We start from the raw sequence: 19,917 nt of genomic DNA, 5'->3' as shown, positions 1-19,917 counted from the left end.
CTTAGGTATTTTATACTATTTAGGTATTTTAAGTGGTCTAAAACAATATTAAATAATGTTGCTGACACATAATGTAGTTTCTCTATTTTTCACTTTTGATTAAATCTATTTTAACTTAAACTTTGTCTGAGATCATGATCCCTGCTTTTTTACATACTAAATTCTACTCCTGCCCTGTATTTTATCTTTGTGAATATCTCTAATTTTTATAATGTTTTCTGAAAACAACATATTGTTGAATTCAAATTTTTAATCTGCTATTCATTTCCATTATATGGGTAAATTCATCCCATTCATATTCTAAGCTGCAATTACTTATGTATTTCCCTCCTTCCTATTTTTCTTCACTATTCTCACTCTATTTACCCTATTCCTCCTCACTCTTCCACTTTATTTCTACTCACCACCCTTCCCTCCTTGTGTGGTTGTGGTTGGTCCTTTATTCTTGAAGAGGACCATGACATCAGGGAGATGATGACATGACTTGCAATTGACTTTGATTTGAGTGAGGGAGGCTGCGCAAAGTCATCAGCTTCACTTTCTCCTCCTGGGCCATCTGGGTAGCCAGATATTGATCAGGAAGACTCTTAACCTACCCACCCGTCTAAGAGTCCCTCCATCTTATCTCCCCCCAACCCTATCCCCTTAGTCTCTTATTTACTCATTTCTTTCTTTCTTTCTTTCTTTCTTTCTTTCTTTCTTTCTTTCTTTCTTTCTTTCTTTCTTTCTTTCTTTCTTTCTTTCTTTCTTTCTTTCGTCTTTCTTTCTTTCGTCTTTCTTTCTTTAATTTTTTTTATCTAGGCAGTGGGGTTAAATGACTTGCCCAGAGTCACACAGCTAGTAAGTGTTATGTGTCTGAGACCAGATTTGAACTCAGGTCCTCCTGAATCCAGGGCCTGTGCTCTATCCACTGCGCCACCTAGCTGCCCCTTTTTATTTAAAAAAATTTTTTTTGTGGTCTCTTATTTCTTCCTGAATTTAGAAGAATATATATATATATATATATATATATATATATATATATATATATATACACACACACATATACATATATACATATTATATAAATATTTACATATGTATACATACATATATATGTTGCTCCCTCTTTAACCCATTCCTAATGAAAGTAAGATTCCAGCACTACCTGGCTCCCTGCTACTGGCTTTTTCTGTGTCAATTTTTCCTTTTATAAGTCATTTGTATAATATAATTAGTCTTTTTTATCTCACCCTACAGTTTTATTTTTTTAGAATAACTCCCATCATATGCAGATCAGCCCACACCTCTCTTTCCCAAATTACCCAAATAATGGTGACAATCATAATAATACTGCCAATATTTTCACATATATGAAGTAAACAATTTGATCTTATTGAGTCCCTTGTAATTGGTCTTTCATGTTTACCTTATATTTCTCCTGGGTGTTATATGTCAATTTTTCCCTTAAGTTCTGGGGGTTTTGTCACAAAACCCTGAAAGTCTTTGTGTTCATTAAATGCATATTTTTTTCCCATTAGGGATTGTATTTAACTTTTCTGGATAAATTACCCTTGGTCAAAATCCCAGCTCTTTTGCCATATAGAATTTGGTGTTTATTTTAAGACCTATGGTCTTTCAAAATAGTAGCTGCTAGGTCTTGTGTAGTCCTTATTGTAGCTATATGATATTTAAGTTTTTTTTCTTGTTGTTTCCAATATTTTCTCTTTAACCTGGGAGCTTTGAGGCTTGGCTATGATATTCCTTTAAGTTTTCCTCCTGGGATCTCTTTCAGGTGGATTTTTTCTATTTCTACTTTGCCTTTTTGTTCTAAAACTTCAAGGCAGTTTTCCTTGATAATTTCTTGTAATATTGTATTAAGATTCTTTTTTAATTGTAATTTTCAGGTAATCCAACTATTCTTATATTATTTCTCCACAATCTGTTCTCCATGTCAGTTATTTTTCTTATGAAATGTTTCACTTTCTTTTCTATTTTTTATTCTTTTGTTTTGGTTTATGATTTCTAGGTGTCTTAGAATATCATTAACTTCCCCTTGACCCATTCTAGTTTTCAATGAATTATTTTCTTCCCTAGGTTTTTGATTCTCTCTTTCCAGTTGGTTGATTTTCTTTTCATTATTTTCTTGATATTCTTGGATTGCTCTTATTTTTTCCCTATTTTTCCTTGATCTCTCTTATTTGATTTTTAAAGCCCTTTTTAAGTTCGTCAAAGAACTCTTTTTGTGATTGGGACCATTTGAAGTTGCTCTTTGAAAAAGGAGTGGCTTTTTTTTAAGCTTCATTATCTTCCTCTGAATATGAACCTAGATCTTTTTTATCTCCATAGTAACTATCCATGATTGGATTCTTTCTCCTTTGCCTACTCATTTTTATAGATTTTGTGTTTTATTTTGTTTTTAGTAGCTGTTAGTGTAATCAAGTTGTAGTCTTGAGGTATGGGAAATGATGTCCAAAGCTGTAGGCCCTTCTTACTATTATTTTCTGAGATCTGTCTTGGGGCCCAATCTTGGGCTCTTCTCTCCCGCCTAAGCTATGGTCAGGTCCCCCAGCAACACTGTATCTCAAATAATCTTGCTCCCTGTGATCCCTCTGGTGGCTGCAAACTACAGCTGTCCTCTCTACCCTGGAACTGAAACCAGGGATTCTGCTCTCTTGCAAGAGCCCACAACCAACAAAGTCTCTTGCTACTGCATTCACCAGATGTGTGTAGCTCCTTCTCTCCACAGCCACAGCCTAGGATGCATCTGGTCCTCACAGTTGTGCTTGGAATGTCCAGCAGATTTCTCCTCCTCAGCTGTCAGACCCCTATACCATCTTCAAGATGAAAGTTTCCAAGGCTGAGGCTGCCTATCAACACAGCTGCCTCCAGCTTGTTTGTTGAATTTGTAGAGCTGGTCTGGAGGTGTTTGTACTTCACTCTGGCCAAAACTTCACCCCTGGCGATTGGGTCTTTCCTGGGGTCTTCTCAAATTGTCTCAGGAGGACAACTGCTTTATCCTATGTTGGTTTCTGCTGCTCTGAGGTGATGTTCTGTATTTTTTTGTGGAAGAAATTTGGATAGCTGGAAGTGTTCTGACCTACTTAATCATCTTCCCAGGATCCTATCCTTTATTAGGGCATTCTTAAACAAACATGTATTAGAGATGATTATAAAGAATGAAACAGGAAATTTTGAATCCATAAAATTAAAAGAAAACTTTTTCAGGAACAAAATCAGTGTAGCTGGAATATTTTGCCTGGTTGTGAGACTGATGTTGGGCAAAGATCCTGAGGCAGGTGATGATACTAAGTGCACTGATTGATCTGGATCTGCTGTTGCTTTTAGTCCTGTGAATGTCTCCTGGCTATTGTTGACAAATATAACCACATGCCTGAATATATAAATGATCTATGATTTAATCAGTGTTTGAAACTGCTCCCTTTTTTAATTTAGTAGATAAATCTTAGGGCATTTCCTGTGACCCAGAGATATTAAAGGACATGTCCAAAGTCGTATAATTGGTAGCTATCTGACTTCCTGATGGCAAGTCTTCCATGCCATACTATATCCCTTATACATGCACACAGACACATCAGTCAGCTAATCAACTGATTATGTACCAGGCACTTTGCTAATAGCTAAGGATACAAATAAGAAAAAAGAAAGACAGTCCCTGCCCTCAATGAGGTTACAATCTAATGACAGAAGACAACAAAAAAGGAAGCTTAAGACCAGGGGAGAGAGGAGATGTGGGTTAGAGAAGGTGGGGGACACATCAAGGGGTTCCCTGAGGCAGAGGCATGATTGAGGTTCAATGGAAACCAAGCAGAGCCATTGATGGAAAATGGAGTTACCTGGCTGATTAATTAATCAATAAGCATTTATTATTTACTTATATACATATATTGTGATCCAGACCTATGTTTTTTATTGATACAGAAAATGTGTATTGAAGAAACTTTCTTTATCAATGCATACCTGCATTGATGCTGCAATTTCATAATCTTGCCTGAGAGGTTAAGTATTTTGCAGGCTTCTACTGAAGTAAGTTTTGTAAGTGGGATTTAAACCCAAGGACTTCTTGTCGCTGAGACCACTTCTTGGTCATCACAAATTCCTAAAAACATTTCCAATTTTGTTTTCGTTACTCTTCAATCTATTTTCTGATTATTTCCATGCCAGTGTAAGCCATAGAGAAAAGGTTCTGAACCTGGGGTACACTGATCCCTCAGGGCTTCATGATAGATTTCAGGGAGGTTATGAATTTGGATGAGCAAAAAATATACCTTTATTTTACCTAACCTTAAATCAAAATTTAGCATTTCCTTCATTTATTTAAAAACATTGTTCTGAGAAAGGGACCAGAGGCTGCACTAGACTGCCAAAGGAGTCTATGACACAACAAGGTTCAGAACCCCTACCACCCCTGTGGTAGAAGGAGTGGTCAAAACACAAGGATGGAGAAAGATCAAATGTATAGGCATAGATGAGGAAAAACAGTAATGAGAGATACAGCTTAATAGTTAGCAGCTGATGACTCCTTCCTTTGCATTGATTTTATACACACATACACATATACATGTATGTTTGTATATATGCATACATGTATGTATATGTACACATATATACATGTGTATGTATATATATACATATATACATATATACACACATACACATATACATGTATGTATGTATACATACATGTATGTATATGTACACATATATACATGTATGTATATATGTATATATACACATATATACATGCATATGTATATGTATATGTATATATATATATATATATATATATATATATATATACATTTTTATTTAAAGTTTTGAGTTCCAAATTATATCCCTCCTTCCTCTCCTTCATCCATGAGATGGTAAGCAATCATATATAGGTTATACATGTGCAATTATGTATGACATTTCTGAATTAGTCATTGTGTATAAGAAGATTCGAATAAAAGAAGAAATGAAGGAAAGTGAAAAGGATATACTTCCATCTGTGTTCAAATAATATCAGTTCTTTCTCTGGAAGCAGATAGTATAGTTCATCATTAGTCCTTTGGGACTGTCTTGGATAATTGTATTGCTGAGAAAAGCTAAGTCATTCACAGTTCTTCATCGAACAATATTGCTGTTACTGTGTACAACATTCTCCTGGTTCTGTTCACTTCACTATGCATCAGTTCATGTAAGTCTTTGCAGGTTTTTCTGAAGTCATTCTGCTTGTCTTCTTTTTTTTCTTTTTTTGGCTAGGCAATGGGATTAAATGACTTGCCCAGGGTCACACAGCTACTAAGTGTTATGTGTCTGAGGCCAGATTTGAACTCAGGTCCTCCTGAATCCAGGACTGGTACTCTATCCACTGTACCACCTAGCTGCCCCCTGCTTATCATTTCTTATAGCACAATAATACTCCATTATAGTCATATACCACAGCTTGTTTAGCCATTCCTGAATTGATGGGCATGCCTTCAACTTCCAATTCTTTGCCACCACCCACCCACACAAAAAAACCCTGCTATAAATATTTCATACAAATAGGTTCTTTTCCCTTTTTGGATGTCTTTGAGATATAGACCTAACAGTGGTATTGCTAGATCAAAAGATATGCGCAGTTTTATAGCCCCTTGGGCATAGTTCCAAATTGCTCTCCAGCATGGTTTGATCATTTCACAATTTTACCAACAATGCATTAGTGTCCCATTTTTCCCACATCCTCTCCAATATCCAACATTTTCCTTTTTTGTCCTATTAGCAAATCTCATAGGTATGAGTTGTTTTACCTCAAAGGTGTTTTAATTGGCATTTCCCTAATCAATATTGATTTAGACTATTTTTTCATGTGACTATAGATAGCTTTGATTTCTTCATCTGAAAACTACCTGTTCATATCCTTTGACCATTTATCAATTGGGAAATGTCTTGTATTTTTTTTTTTATAAATTTGACTCAGTTCTCTATGTATTTGAGAAATGAGGCCTTTATCAGAGATACTTATTGCAAATCCCCCCACCCCAGTTTTCTGCTTCCCTTCTAATTTTAGTTGCATTGATTTTGTTTCTGCAAAACCTTTTTAATTTTATAAAATCAAAATTATCTGTTTCACATTTTTATAATGCTCTGTGTATCTTCTTTGGTCATAAGTAATTTCCTTATCCATAAATCTGATAGATAAACTCTTCCATGCTCTCTTAATTTGCTTATGGTATTATCCTTTATGTGGAAATTGTGCACCTATTTTGACCTTGTCTTGTGTACAGTGTGAGCTGTTAGTTTATACACTATACCTAGTTTCTGCCATACTGTTTTCCAATTTTCCCAGCAGTTTTTGACAAATAATGAGTTTTTGTTCCAAAAACTTGCATCTTTGGGTTTACCGTATACTAGATTACTATGGTCATTTATTATGATGTAATTTGTACCTAATCTGTTCCACTGATCCAGTATTCCATTTCTTAGCCAGTACCAGACTGTTTTGATAATTACCACTTTGTAATGCAGTGTGAGTTCTGGTTCAGCTAGACCACTTTCTTTCACATTTTTGTCATTGATTCCCTTGATATCCTTGAGCTTTTGTTCTTCCAAACAAATCTTGTTATTTTTTCTAGCTGCATAAAATATTTTTGAATAGTTTGTTTGGTATGGCACTGCATAAATAGGTAGAATTGTCATTTTTATTATATTGGCTCAGCCTACTCATGATCAATTAATATTTTTCCAATTTTTTTAGGGTTTACAATATTAATAAATGAAAGAAGCCAAAGGATTGCCCCAAAGTCCCAATCCATATATTAGCTATATTGATGAGAAGAAGGTTGGAAGGCACTGGCTATGGAAACACTGAACAGTATCATCTCCCAAATGAAATTAATTTTATTTTAAAGTGGATCTGACCAGAGAGACATTTTAGAAATAGATGTTTTCACTCAAATCACCTATTAGTTAAAGCTAGGGATAATTAACAGCAAATTAGAAGAAAGTTGAAAAATGTCTGATATCACAACTTCAAATCTATTTAATCAAGCACTTGATGTGAAAAAATGAAATGGATAAAAGTAAAAGCATTACTGGCTGGGTTGCTTTTGATCAACAGTACTTTTTAGATAATTTCAATGTGTCAACAAATATTTAATGTCTTTTCCAAAAGAGTAGCAGGGGAGTCAAAGACAACACCAATTTATGTTACAAATGTATTTCCAGAATATTATAGAAAAGGAAGATGAAACAATATGAACTTTGTCACCTCCCCCACCCCACCTAAAAAAAAGAAAAGTAGTAGAGGTTAAAACGAGTTTAAAGAGAGCTTGGTATGAGATTCAATTAAAGTTTCATTATTTTTAAAAGCTGAAACTGAGAGAAAAAACAAATTGATGTTAGGAGTACATATACCAACAATTCAACACCAATCTATTCTCATTATGGATTCTAATGTGTCTAACATATTATAGACTCTCCTCCATTAAATATAAATTCTTCTAGTAGATTGTGAGCTCCATGAGGGCAGGACTTATATTTTGCCTTTTTTATCCCTAGGACTTAACATATGTAGTAGGTGCTTTATTGACTAAGACATAGGATTCTATGTGTAATATGAAGTAAAAAAAAATATTGCTTACAAAAATTTAAAAGATCATGTGGGTCTAACCAAATTATATATATCAATACAATCTATTATTTCTTTTGTGTTTTTTCTTTTTTTAAAAATTAATTTATATTTAGTTTTCTAAATTCATTTCCATAAGATTTTGAGTTTTAAATATTCTCTCTTTCTCCTCCCCATTTCCCAAGATGATGTGCAATCTGATGTAGGCTCTACTTATACATTCATATTAAGCATATTTTCACGTTAGTCACAATTTAAAGAAGAATTAGAACTAATAGGAGGAACCATGAGAAAGGAGAAACAAAAGAAACCAACAAAAGAAAAGGAGAGCAAATAGTATGGTTCCATCTGCATTCAGACTCTGAAATTCTTTCTCTGGATGTGGATAGCATTTTCCATAGTGATTCTTTTGGAATTGTCTTAGATCCTTGAATTGCTGAGAAGAGCTGTCTAACAAAGTCAGTCAGCACACAATGTGGCTGTTACTGTGTACAATATTCTTCTGCTTCTGCTCATTTCACTCAGCACCAGTTCATATAAGTCTCTCAAGACTTTTCTGAAGTCCACCTGCTCATCATTTCTTATAGTACAATAGCATCCCATTATATTCATATGCTACAACTTGTTCAGCCATTCCCCAACTGATGAGCATCCTCTCAATATCCAATTCTTTGTCACTAAAGAGCTGATATAGATATTTTTGTACATGTGAGTTTTACAATTGTTTAGGTCTTTCTTTATTTGCGTGAAAAGTGTTTTATAGTTATATTCATATAGTACTTGGGTTTGTCTTGTGATGTAGACTCCCAAATAGTTTATATTGTCCACAGTTATTTAAAATGGAATTTCTATTTCTATCTCTTGTTGCTTAACAACATATGGAAATGTTGATGACTAATGTTGTTTTATTTTGTGTCCTGAAACTTTGTTAAAGTTGTTAATAATTTCAGGTATTTTTTTAGATGATTCTCTAGGATTTTCTAAGTATAACATCGTATCATCTGCAAAGAGTGAAAGTTTTGTTTCCTCATTGCCTATTCTAATTCCTTTAATTTCTTTTTCTTCTCTTATTGCTACAGCTAACATTTCTCATACAATATTAAATAACAGAGGTGATAATGGCCATACTTGCTTCAGCTCTAATGGTATTGGGAAGGCTTCTAGCTTATCCCCATTAGAGATGATGCTCGCTGATGTTTTTTTAGATAAATAGTACTTATCATTTTAAGGTAAGCTCCATTTATTTCTATGTTCTCTAGTGTTTTTAAAAGGAATGGGTGCTATATTTTGTCAAAGGCTTTTTTTTTTACATCTATTGAGATAATTATATTATTTCTATTGGTTTTGTTATTGATATGGTCATTTACGCTGATAGTTTTCCTAATATTGAACCAGCCCTGTGTAGATTCCTTATTTTTTTCAGTAAGTTTTTTGTGTATCTTCCATCTTGCTATTGACTCATTTTTCATAATTCTTTTATATTACTCTGATTTCTTTTCCCAATTTTTCTTCTACTTCTCTAATTTGCTTTTAAAAATCCTTTTTAAGCTCTTCCAAGAATACTTTTTGGGCTTGAGACCAAATTACATTTTTCTTTGAAGCCTCACATTGCAACACTATTGTCCTCTTCTAAATTTGTCTTGATCCTCCCTGTAACCAAGTTCTTTTATTTGTTTATTTTTTTGTTTGTTTTTTGTTTGCTTATTTATTGCTTCTTTTTTTCTGCCTTTTTTTTTTTTGGTAAATTAGTGTTTTTATGTGAGAGTTGGGCTGTGATCCTGCACTGTCCCAAGCTTTTTATGCTGGGGCTCAGGGTCTCTCTGCTGGCTTTCACTGGGCTTCAGGGCTTAGCTGTTTGCTTTCACTGTAGGGTAGGCTTCCTTTCTGGCCTGTACTTGGGGGATAGGACCACCCTATTGGCCTCCTCAGGGTGTGGGGTTTAGCTGCTGGATTGCTATTATAGCAGCCTGGCCCTGGAGGAAGGATCTTGTTTCTGGTCTGCCCTAGGGGTGGGGTCCTGCTGCTGTGTTGCTGTGGAAACAGGGCCTCTCTGCTGGAAGACCCCAAGGACAAGGTCTCACTGTTGGCTAGCTCTTGGGTGGGGCTTCACTACTGGTCAGCAGTGCGGTCATGGCTTTGCTGGTGGCTTGTGTCAGGTGTGGAGTAGCTGGGATGAGGCCTTGCTGTGATGCACAGACTTCTCACTTTGCCTAGGGGTCTGCTGGTTTGCAGGAGGGTGGGGCCTCCCCAGGCTTGGAACCTTGCTGCAGACCCCCTGCTGTGAAGTTGGCTGCTTCTGCTGCTGCTCTTGGACCTTGCTCCCCTCTGACCCATGTGAGACAGACCTTTTCTGCTGTGCTGGTAAGCTGTTTTCCTGCTCCTTGATAAATTCGGAGTCAGCTTTCTAGTTGTTTGGAGGTGAATTTGGGATGGCTTCAAAGGGCTTCTTCTTCACTCTGCCATCTTGGCACTGGAAATCTGATTTAATTCTTTAATGATAGCTACATTTAGTATTGTAATGACAGTTGGTTTTTTGAATTATCCACAGCCACTTGTCTCTGCTTATGCAGGGCGACTTATCCATTGAAATGTGCTGGGCTCCTTAAAAGGAATACACTCAAGAATGGGCAAGCCAGGGACCTCCACACCCACAGTGTACTCCTCCTACTCCCATCTGCTCATGTGAGTCAGTGTGTTTGCTTGGAATCTGCCTATCTATCATGGTTGCTCTACTTCCTGGGAGAGTAGGATTCTGAAGCTGGGAACCTGGTGAGTAACTGGATTAAATAGGCCTCAGTTGCTTAGTTTTTCCAAGGAAGTCACTAGTGATGAAAATCAGGTGAATTCGCTTCTTGTCTGATACTGTAGCCCCAAACTGCCTTATCTGTCCTTATTCTGTATAGCACATAGGTAAGAAATAAATGCTCTCTCATTATTATTATACAAAGAATCCTGCTAATGTTATATTTGATTAGAATGGGGTGGGGATGAAATTACCCTTCTTCTCTTTTGGAAAACATTTAAGGGGTTTTCTTATGTATGTGTTTTCATTCCTATCTTTGCTGTAACCAATTTGACGTTTGCCTTATTTAAACACAGAATACTCCTGATTCTAGGGATTATGGAGAAGAGAAGGAGGAATGCTTGGGGTGATATCTATTCACCCTTATGAATTGGGAGAAATAAGCTATTTTCTTCAACAAACTCCTCTTTGTAATCTTATCTTCTTAGAAATAAATGCACAGGATATCAGACCTTCATACACACCAAAAAGTTTCAATGTATTGAATCTCCCTGAATAGCTTACATCCTTGAAATGTTAATTAGAAGGTGTTCTATTTACTTTTGTAACTCAGCTGGGAATGTTTTTTTTTTTTAAACCTTACTTCAGAAAGCACAACAAATTCCTTTGATATTGATTTTAATTTTTTCAGCACCTTAAGCTTTCCTATTCCCTTTGGAAATTGGTTATATTACATCTTTAAATTCATCTTTAATTTGGGATAAAGTGTCCCTTTATTTTGAATAGGCTAAGATTTGATTCTGGGAATACCCTATAATGGGATCATCTTCAAGTAACTATAGAAGTTACAAACTATTGGAAATATGCCAGTATTCTCATTGGTGCAGGTACCATTTTGATGTGAATTTCTGCTTGGTTTTGGTAGATTAATTTCCCTTCCCATATTAGCCTGCTAGTAAAACCCATTAGAAGCCAGATTACTGTGATTTCAACAGGAGTAGGATTGCCCTGAAGGGCTGAGAATCTTCAAAAAAAAGCTGCTTTCCCATCCTTACTTCCAGAAGCACACGGAAGGTATGGGTTTTTAATTTGAACAGAGTCTGGCTAAATGAATACACGTGGTTGATTCACAGTTGAGAAAACAGAATAGTTGCTAAGATTTTGGAAATAACATCTTATTTCCTTTTTGAAGAATGAATTATCATTTTGGCCTTCCCTATCATCACTACCCCAAGATGTGCATTTTGGTTTTTAATTAAATCCTGATTTTTCTTTGTGGGACATTGTTCCTAACATAACTGATCTGGTCAGTGCAGTAGAAAAATCTATGTCTATATGGTTAGATCATAGCATAAAGAGGAGAGGTGGCCCAAGGCAAAACTGTGAAGTAATCAAAATCTGGTCAGTTCTTCATCTTCCTTTCATTGCTCATATCTTCCTTTTTTTAAAAAATACTTATATTTGTGTTTTTTGTTACATTTTAAGCTCCAAACTGTGTCATCTCTCTCTGAACTAGAGGCCACAATTTGACATAGACTTATAAATATATGTAAAAGCATACTAAGAATACTTCTATTTATCAGTTCCTTCTCTGGAGATGGATAGCATCTTCCTTCATAGTTGATTTGGATATCAGGCCTAACATATACTTAACTCTATGGGCTCAACTATGGAATATCTTGTGATATATCTCATCTCTGATGTCTTGGGAAGTAGCTTGCTTCATATATGCTGCTCAGTCTAATACCTAGGGACCCAGACTTCTGGCTCAAATTCTGTGTTGTTTTTGTTGTTCAGTCATTTTAGTCATGTCCAACTCTTTGTGACCCCATTTGGGGCTTTCTTGGCAAAGATAATAGAGTGGTTTCCCATTTCTGTCTTCAGCTCATTTTTATGGATGAGAAAACTGAGTCAAATACAATTAAGTCATTTTCCCAGGGTCACATAGCTAGTAAAGTGTCTGAGGCTAGATTTGAATTCTGGTCTTCCTGACTCTAGGCCTGACACTCTGTCCACTTCACCACCTTGCTGCCTAAATTCTATCCCTCCTCCAGTATCATGGCCAGCACATCCACATATCATGCTCTCCAATTTTTGTGATTCCAGTCACTTTCTCTCAAGGCAAAATAGTCCCTTTACTTACTTTATATCTTCAATTTATACCATCCAACTCAACCCCACCATAACCTGATCCTTTTTCCTCTTTTTTCATTAATCCATTTCATTCAATTCCATTTTATTCCAATCTAATCCTAGTCCTTCTTGTTGGATCCCATTTATTTGGGATATTATATATATATTTATATATTATATGTTAAGTCATGTATTAGATTACAAATACAAAAAAAATCTTTTAAGAAGCCTATAATTTCCGGGGGGGTGGTGGTGGTGGTGGAATAAACTATGTAAATAGATAACTATGCACGTGACAATTTAAGAAAGAAGAAATCATTAATAAGTAGAGACTTCAGGAAAAGCTGCTTTATCTCTAAGACATATTTCAGATCTGACCCATTTCTCTTCTATATACTTACATAGGCATCACTCTAGTTCAAATCCTCATAAGCTCTCACCTAGAATATCCCAACAACTTCTGAATTGGACCCCTAGATTCCAAGCTCTCCCTTTCCAGTTCATCTTCTACCCAGATGCTGCAGTCGTCTTCTGAAAGCACAATTCAGAATACGTTGAATCTATAATTCCTTATTATCTGTAGGATATAATACAAGTTCCTCAGCTTGACATTTGAAGCTTCTTGCAATCTGAATTATTTCACATTATACTCCTTCACTATGATCTGGTCATATTGGTACTCCCAAATCATTAACAAACCTTACTTCATTCTATATTTCTTCTTTCCATATTTTGTGCTGGCAGAGAAAGTTAGCTTTCTGGACAGCGCTGCATTCCAGGACACGCTCTCTAGAACCAATTATTTCTCTTCCGCTGGAACAAGAGCAGGAGTTGGCTTGGTAATTGCTCCCTATTGCCACTTCCATTGTCCCAAACATAGTGAGTTTGACTTTAATCCCTGTCAGAATTCCAGAATGTATCATTAAAGGGATGACTAAGGAACATCTAGAAGATGAAGAGGTGAGTACAAAGAGCCAGCATGGCTTCCCTAAGAACAAGTTATGCCAGACTAGCCTCTTTTCCTTTTGTGAAAGTGCCATTAACCTGGGAAATCCAGGAATACCGTATGTAGCATTTACCTAGATTTTGGTAATGTATGTGACAGCACCAGGTCCCTCATTTGGCAAAGAGAGAGAAATGAGGGCTAAGTGGTCATGGGTTGTAGTTATGGTTAAATGACTGCACACAATGAATCATCGGTAATCTTTCAATGTCAATTTTAATTGAAGCCTCTAAAGGAATGCACCAGTAATCTATGATTGACCTTGTATCATTTCTCTCTATCAGTGACTTGGATATAATGGTATAGATGGCATACTTATCAAATTTACATATGATGGAAATCTAGAAAATAGCCTGTTGGATGACAGATTTAGTGTAAAAAAAATCTTGACCACTAGGCTAAATCTAATAAGATGACTTTTAATAGAGATGTGTGAGGTCTTAAACTAGGCCTTAAAACTCATTTTCAGAAGAGAAGTATGGGGGAAATGGAACAAAAAGATTTGTGCATTTGGTTGGACTAAAAGCTCAATATCAGTCAGTAAGTGTGATATGGAGGCCCAAAAAGCTAATACAATGTTATATTGCCTTAAGAGAATCAGAGTATCCTGTCTTAGGGAGCTGATAGCCCTCATGTAGTCTGCTTTGGTTGAACTACATATGGAATATTGTGTTTGGTTCTGGGCACCATCTTTTAGGAATGACATTGTTATAACAACATGGCATCTGGAAGAAGATGACCTAGATGATGGGGTGCTTTGAGATGCTTTCATGTGAGGATCAGTTGAATAAATTGGGGAGGTTTACTCTGGAGTGTAGACTTTGAAGAAGACTTGCTAGCTATCTTTGAAGTATTTAAAAGGCTAAACTCTTGGAAAGGGATTAAATTTGGCCTGTTTATCCCTAAAGGGGAAAAAAAATAGAGCAATAGGTGGAAGTTGCAGAGGGGGCAAATTAAGAGTTGCTGTGAAGAAAACCTTTTAGTCAATTACAGCAATCCTCAATTGTAATTGTTTTCTTTAAGGGATACTTATTTCCCTCTCATTAGAAGTCTTCAATCAACGATTGGAAGACCACCTTTTGGGTATGTTGTAGAGGCATTTCTTGTTCAGATGTGGGTTAGATTACATGCTCTGTGGTGTCTTCCAACTCTGAGATTCAGTGATTTAGGGATTCTATTAGATGTTAAAGTACCTTGTGCTGGGCTCTGTGCAGTACCCTGGGGTGCGGTCACTCTACATTCTTGCTTCTTGAATTGCTCACAGAGTTGGTGGACATGTATAATTATCCCCACTTGATAGTTATGGAAATTAAGGTGTAGAGGATTTAGATTGCTAAGCCAAATTCACACACACAATTGATGGAAAGAGCCAGGTCTAAAATTCAACTTTTTCATTTCACCTTCACCAAGGTGACTGAAAACATGTTTCCTTATATGTGCTATAGGTCTCTTCTTACTCCTAGAGCTGCTGAAATGAGAATCATTTGCTATTTGTTTATTGGTAATTTTGATTTGTTGAAGGAAGGGAAGAAGGCCTGAAATTTTTAGATTCAAAAGACATTGATGATAAATTTAGCAATGGAAAGTATTCATGGACCTGGGTCCCCAGACTTGGCATATCTTCTCTTCTCTTAGAAAAGAACAATCACAAAAATCCCTGGGTATATGAAATTCCATTCCTGTTATTGGCTTAGAGAAAGGGTTGCATTCCTCCTCAATGGTTCATTTCAGCCACAAAGACAAAGGAAAATGACTGTGGAGGCCAAGGTGATCCCTTAAGCACACTTCCCTCCTTGTTCTCTTCCCCAACCAATCTATAGCTGTTTTTTTTTTTGTCAGATTTAAATGCTTCAGCAACAAACCAGAAAGCATTCCAGTAGTCTCAGTGCTCAGATCATCCTAAATTTATAGGCCATTTAAACCAAAACCTTCATTTCATAGATGAGGAAAATGATGCCCAAACATATTTGCTGAAGGTTACACAGGTATTAAGTAGCAGAGCTTGTACCTGAACTCAGTCCCATTAACCCTAAATCCAAGGCCCTTTTTACTGTACCCCAATGTAGTTTTTCCCACTAATACCTTTTTTTTTTATTCCTTCTCAGGTTTCATATAGCACTTTGTTTTGTATCCCTTGAATATACTTAAAAAACATAATAATAATAACAGACAGTATTTACATAGTGCTTTTAGGCTTGCAAAATGCTTTACAAATGTTATCTCCTTTGATCCTCACAGTAACTCTAGAAGGGAAGTACTGTTATTATACCCATTTTATACTTAAGTAAACTGAGGCAGACTGAGGTTAAATGATTTGTCCAGGGTCACACAGCCAGGAAGTTTCTGAAGTTGGATTTGAACTCAGGTCTTCTTGATTCCAGGTCCAGTACTCTAACCAGTGTGCCACCTATGAAAATTATTGTGCAATATTTCCTACTGTAGTTACCAGTATTGAGAAGATAGAATATTTTGTAGAAAAGGTACTTAAATAGAGTCAGAAGATGGGTTTGAGTGTCAGCTCTTTTGCTTTCCTGTGTAGCCAGCTCCTCAGAATTCCTAGAGCAGATTCCCCACCCATGTGGCGTGTCTGAGGCAATAGCATATGATTTCAGGCTGTGTGTGTGTGTGTGTTTGTGTGTGTTTTTCTCCTGAGGGTCCGTGACTGCGTTGTTCCTTTTAAAGGGTAAGCCATTTTTCAACTAAGGAGTTCTAACCCTCCCTACAATAGAAAGTTACTGCTCCTGTTCAGTCATATGACTCATTGTTGGCATGCATCGTTTTGCCTTGAATGACATGGGAAACGGGCAAGTCGTTACTTTCCTACTCATTTCTGAATGATTAGATAACATGATGCCAATTGATAATTGTAATATTGGCCAGAAGGAGCAGATAGAAGCTTCATAAAGAGAACTTCACAGAAAAAAATGAGATATCATGTTTAGAAAGAGAAAAGGCTTCTTGGAGCTTGGAGCATTTAGACCTGTGTGTCTTTAGCTAAGTTACTTAAATTCCTTCATCAGCACAGTGAGTGTGTTTACTGGATGACCTCCAAAGAGCTTCCCATCTCTAAATCCTATTGCCCTTTAGTGTGGTGGGGTGGCTGAGTGAAAGATTTGACTGATTTCCTGTGTCCAATCTACAGAGACAAATGAGCACCAGGGAGAAGTTTGGGAGAAACCTGATGAACATGAGATGGTTTTTTATAGGAGTCCTGACACTCTTAATGCTTTTCTGATGATGGTAGACACACCTAGGGTTTTGCCCATGTCTCTGAGACCCCTCTGTTTTGCCTTCCTTGTGTTGTAGGTTTAGGGAGACTGAAGCTAGTCTTTCCACAAATTTACGTGGACCAGATTTTCTGTTCTATCTCCCCAAATAAGCTAACAAACATATTTTAGGTCCCGGGAGCATTTTACTCCTGACTTTAAAAAAAATAGTATTGATTATTGTTATTAATGGTTAGGATTACAATGACAGAATTCAAAGGAAAATCACCACCACCACAATGATAAACAGCCCAAATTTAAGTTTGCAAAATGCTTTCCTTACAAGACTTGAAGTCTGTAGTGCAAATATTGTTATCCTTACTTTACAAAGGCAGAAAATCAAGCCTACAATGGTTAAGTGACTGGCTCGTGGTCACAGATCTGGCAAGTCACAACATGGACATGAATCTAAGTGTTTCCTGACTACAACAGTCAGCATACTTTCCTCCATACATTCTTCCTTGTCTCAATTTGTTGTTCCCGGAAACAAAGAAAAGGGGCCCACTGGTGGGCACATCTTCCTTTTAGCACTATTTTAAATCTCAGAAGAACAATTTTTAAAGTAATAGTGAAAGGAATGGAAAAGGTAAAGCCATTATTTCTCTTTTTACAAGCAAAGGCAGGGACAGAGTCCTCAGTGAAAATTGTGCTTTCCATTCTAGTTATTTCAAAATCTGTTTTTATGTTTACCTGTGGCTTCATGAGTGTTTTGTGAGCAGAGCAGATATTTTGGGCACCTGCCAATCTCTTAATGCATTTTTTTCAGTCTGTGAATGAAATTTTAAATTGCCCTGAAGGCAGTCCTCAGACCCTGGCAGGCTGTTCCATTATCTTTCTGTGAAAGGATCGTCTTACATCCCCAAAATAGGGGTAGAAGAAGCTTTCTCATCTCAGAGAGACACGAGCTGGCTGCAAATATGAAAATTCTGTTTATGGAAGATATTTCTCATGGGGAAAAATAATTCTCACATACATGACTCAATGCTTATTTCTAGAAGAACAAGGAGTTCAGGAAGCAAATCTATTTCTAAATCTAAATGAAAGCTTTATTTAAAGAGTGTAATTGGAATAAATCTCTAGTGAGAAAGTGGTTAAAGTGCACAGCTGCTGGAACTGAATTCACACTCTTTTTTTTTCCCCTATAAAATCGAGGTTGGAGAAGTGTAGCCTGCATGTATGAACAAAATGTCCAGTGTCAAGGCATGTTGAGGTGTTATCTTCCCCTGGTACTGTAATCATTAAAACTCATTGTACAAAACAAATGGATTTATAAAAAAAAATGCTGCTTAGAAGGTGAGGGTTACCAAGGTTATATGGCATTGATGTTGCTGCTGTGGAGCAGAAGGAAGCTAAAGGAAGCATGTGGAAGTTGATTATTTAAATGGACACCAAACCTGCATGAGGACTAAGCCATCAACCCCTGGCTGGTGCATTTAGGGACACTCTCCTGGTCAGAGTTATTAAAGAATGGTGTCTATTGAAATTCTCTTTTTTGTGTTGATAATCTCCCCAAATGTTTCCGTACTTATTCTCATTTGCCCTGCCTTCCCCTTCTTCATTTCCCCTTCTTTCCTTGCCTTTCCACCCCCTGTTCATTAATACTTTTTCTTCCTTTTTCCTTTTTCATTTTTCTGCCCTTATTCTTCTTTCTCAGTCTCTTTCTTCTCCTTTCATTCCCTCCCACTCCTCTTCCTTTTTTCTATTTCTTTTTCCCTTGTCTCCTTCACTTCTGATCTCTTGCTTCTCTCATGATTTACTCAAACCCCCAAGCTAAGATAAAAATGATGCCTAGCTATTTAGCCTGAGGTTCAAACCTTTGTCCTTTTTATTTTTGTGTACTGCAAGCTCCTTATTGGACTCTTCTGTATATAATTAATAGCAGACGTGAAGCACATAGGCAGCTAGGTGGCACAGCAGACAGAGTGCCAGACTTGGAGCCAGGAAGTCCTGAGTTCATATTTGGCCTCAGCCACTATAATCCTAGCAAGTCACTTAACCTGTTTGTCTTAGTTTTTTTCAGCTGTAACACGGGCATAATGATAGCCTCTACCTCCCAAGATTGTTGTGAGGATCAAATGATATAACAATTGAAAACACTTAGAACAGTTCCTGGCACATAATAAACATGATATAAGTGCTAGTTATTATTATTATTTAGCATCTATGACCTCTCCTTTTTATATCAAAAATCAAGAATTAAGAACAACTTAAAGAAATGGAGACATTTAGAAGTAAATTTTTGCTATCTGCACACAGCAGTTGGGGAAAGGACCTAGACCAATTACCTCCTGGCCATTTCCCCACTATGCCACATCTGTTTGGGCCATCATCCCCATCTCTACTCCACTAAAAACTTGGACTTCATCCTAGACTCTGATAGATGTGCTTTTACCTTGCCTTCACCAGAATGAGACCACTAAGAAATTCCCCAACCATCTCCAAACCATGCCACTTACACCTCTCTTTCTAGCCCCCCCCCTTGCCTTTTTGTGTCATTTCCCCCCTTAGAATGTAAGCTCTTTGAAGCCAGGTTTTGTCTTATTTTCTTGTATTGGTATCCCTGACATTTAGCACAATGCCTAGGACATAACACTTTACAAATGATTTATCTAGCTATTTATCTATTAGATCTTTGCTGTCTTTTTGTTTATCTCAACTCCAGTCTGTTTTAGCTATATGCTGTCTTTTCACAGGTTTGAAAAGGCAGGGCAGTGGAGAGGTATAGATGCATCAGTATATGAGTTTCATTTTCCATTCCAAGATCCTACACTTCTGTCTTCCCTCTTCTTTGTGTTACTCATATGTTCTTTAATCCACAATCCTGCTGCTCATTGTCATGATTGTTCCAGCCATTTTATTATGATCAGGGAAACTAATTCCCTCCATGAATTTTTCCTTGTCCCAGAGGCACTTAGTTACAAATAGGGGGTATACTCAAGGTGTCACCCAGATTTTGCACCAGTAATTATCCCTCTAACATGAATTGATAAAGGAATTAATAAAATGAAATGAAGACCATGGCAGTGAGAGATTAAGCAGCTTGCCCAGTCTCACTGCTAGTAGGAGGCAACATGGTAGAATGAAAAGTGGGGAAACCAGGGCACCTGGCTTTAAAATCCAGCTCTACCATTTATGATCTGTGTGTGCTTGGACAATTGACAACCTCTCTGGACCTCAG

The sequence above is a fragment of the Phascolarctos cinereus genome, unplaced genomic scaffold (assembly GCF_003287225.1).
Source record: "Phascolarctos cinereus isolate Bilbo 61053 unplaced genomic scaffold, phaCin_HiC Scaffold_3;HRSCAF=262, whole genome shotgun sequence".
In the NCBI taxonomy this organism is placed as follows: domain Eukaryota; kingdom Metazoa; phylum Chordata; class Mammalia; order Diprotodontia; family Phascolarctidae; genus Phascolarctos; species Phascolarctos cinereus.
The sequence above is the reverse complement of the archived record's forward strand: the minus strand, read 5'-3'. Positions refer to the sequence as shown.